Source organism: Ailuropoda melanoleuca, chromosome 5 (genome assembly GCF_002007445.2).
Source record: "Ailuropoda melanoleuca isolate Jingjing chromosome 5, ASM200744v2, whole genome shotgun sequence".
Lineage (NCBI taxonomy): Eukaryota > Metazoa > Chordata > Mammalia > Carnivora > Ursidae > Ailuropoda > Ailuropoda melanoleuca.
In genome coordinates this window covers 116372059-116375082 of record NC_048222.1, presented here as the reverse complement: position 1 = coordinate 116375082, position 3024 = coordinate 116372059, and positions in this window count along the sequence as shown.

The following is a 3024-nucleotide window of genomic DNA, read 5'->3' as shown; positions in this document are numbered from 1 at the left end:
GATGGCCAAGAGAAGAAAGGAGCAGAAGAAAGTCAAAGCTCTTAGTGTGAACTTTCATGTAATCCTCTATTTTTAATGGCAAATGTCCTTTTAAGAGAAAGATACTAGGTGTTATACGCAACAAATGAATCTTTGAACACTACATCTAATTACTCATGTACTATATGTTGGGTAATTGAACATAATAATAATAATAAAAAGGAAAGATAAAAAGAAAGGAAATGTCTCTTATTTACTGTTATCTTTATTCAAATTATTCCTAAATTGTTAGGTATTAATGTAAAAGTAAAATATGAATGCCTTTTAGCTAAGTGTATTCAACATACAAGTAAAAATATAAAGAAAATACTGCAGAATTTGCAGATAAAGATGTAAAGGCTATGATAAAATGCATAATACGGTACCGTACGTTTGATGTATTCATATAGAATACCAAGTCACACCTAACAAAGTGTTCCAATAAAGATTAGGCTGGAGCTCAAGATAATCAGATGTCTCCCAGGTATATACTACCAATTATTCCATTCTGTAGCAAAGAGGCTATTCAACATCTTCAGTCTGATTCTGGAGAATTAGAAATCCTTTCCATTATATGAATTATATAGAGACTCTACCGTATTTGAGGAACTATTGTTGGTTCCTTCAAGATAATAACCTGCGGTCTTTACTAAGAATTAGACATTCTATTCTCTGCTACTTTATTTTGCATCAAGGATATAATATCAGAACATCTCTGTCTATTATTTCTTTTCTCATTATTTTTCTGCATTGAGACCAAAGATAAATCCTCACATAAGATTCAAATCAGTACAATCATTTCAAAATCTTCAGTGAAGGTTGAGCTTTCACATTTGATTCTCTCATCTCTTTAGATAAATTTCACAGGTTCTATCATAGGATGTATGATGGGTGTTGGGGAGAAGGAGTTGCTGAATTTTAAAAGCTTTTTCAATATGGGGGAGGGTGGTTTATAATGTATATAACTTTTTATGAAGTGTTCTCCCTTGAGCCAGATGTGGATTATGGCAATGCCTACTTCTATGCAGGTATCAGACCTCATAAAATCAAATCTCATAAAATTCAGCAAGCCAGAAGCATTTCTATCTTCTCTAAACTACATGGAAATTTCATACAATGGCGGCACTGGGGTGCTCCGTGTAGTGGGAACTTTTGCTTTACCAATCGGTTGTGAATTTGGTTTATAATACATCTTTTCTGATTCTAACTAGTCTTAACAGAATCTACCGAAAGCTGTAAAAGGTTTTATTTTCACCATAGCACAGTGAGGTTTTAGGATGCTTTGGCAAGTGAAACAGCCCCTCCTGACTGCATGTGGCACTCTGTCTTCACTCCTTCCCTACAGAGAAAGATTATGTTCAGTTATTCAGAAAAGTTCTTACTATTCATCCATGGACTTGCTCCCTCTCTTTTTTTAAACTGGCAGAGAGATTTTACTACATATAAAAAGTAACCCAGTTTGTTTACCTCGTCAGCTAACGCAGCATCGCAAGGGAAGACCCAGGTAACAGGTGGAGAAGGACAACACTCCGTTCACTTCCCAAGCGCCCCAGCTTACACTGAAACTCTCCTTTTGAAATCTTTCGACTGATACTGACTACTACATTTTTGATTAGCTATCATTTGACACATCTTTTCTATTACTATGGGAAATTAAATTATCTGTGTTTACACTATACATATCTCATATTAATGTATTTACCATGAATTAAAACCCATTATGGACCAGGCAGAAGAAGAGTCAAAGTACTACAGCATATAAAACAACAACAACAACGACAACAAATATTGCTCACAAATGTCATTATCCAGAAAGCTCATCAGCAGTATTTCTAAGAAAATAAGTTAAAACCCATATATTCCCTCATATTGCCATAGTTCAGTCAATACCATTAACTGAACAGAACAATGTTAACACTGGGTTTACTGTACTGATTTTGATACTTTAAGACAGGCTATAAAAATATTATGCACATTGACAACAAGCTCTCCTGATAGAGGAGTAGAGTGAGAAGGAATAAATAAGCAAACAAATAAAAGAGTGTATAAATCAGCGAATGCAGTCTAGTGAAATATCAATCCTCCAGAAGAGTTAGGCTTGGGAGAGAAAAACGTTTGTTCAATTTCCACAATCTTTTGCTTTGTATTTTTGCTACAAATTTTTGCTCTAAGTTTATAAGGGACTATTTTGGTAGTGGTATGGAGTAGACAGAATCCTTCTTCAGAAATTGTTTATTTTCTGTTTATTTTGATATATAAAGTCTCTTGGAGAAATGCACATTTTCCTTTAATCCTTTTTTTCTTACATGTAGCACATTCCAGAAGTAAATAGAAGGATCCATTTATCTTATGCCAAAGTGTATCTAAGATTCTATAAAAGGCTGTATTTAGAAATATTCTAATCATTTTTACATAAACCAATTTGGATTTGCTCAAATATAAGTAAGTTTAATTCAGTTACTTTTTTCATCATTTCCCAATAATTATCATCAAAAAGCACTGATTAAAAATATGTTACTACTTAACCTAGTTGTGGTTGCTATATATAGAATTTGATTAAAAATTCAATATAGTTATTGGCTATTAATGACAAACTCTATGATAGGAATGTACAGTGAATCAGAAACTTGTATTGCAGTTTTCCAATGGCTTATCAATATAGAGAGGTTGTTCAGACCAAACACTTATCTTCCCATATATAAACAAAATTTAAGTGAATTATTGAATATTTAAGTTTATATTCTTATTTCATATCTAATACAAATAATTCAGACTCTAATCTACAAAGAATCAGCATGTCGGGGTTCCTTTACCTCTCACTTACATATTTTTATAGGTAGCAACGCTCTTATAAAAAAGAGAAGTCTAAAATCAGAATATGAGCTTGTGGAGTGGAGACATTTTTAATGTAATTCCTCTGTTTTGAGATGTCTCTACAGGTCCTCTGCCACCAACATCACCTATAGAATTTTAGGCCAGAGATTTTCACAACTAACCAACCAACAG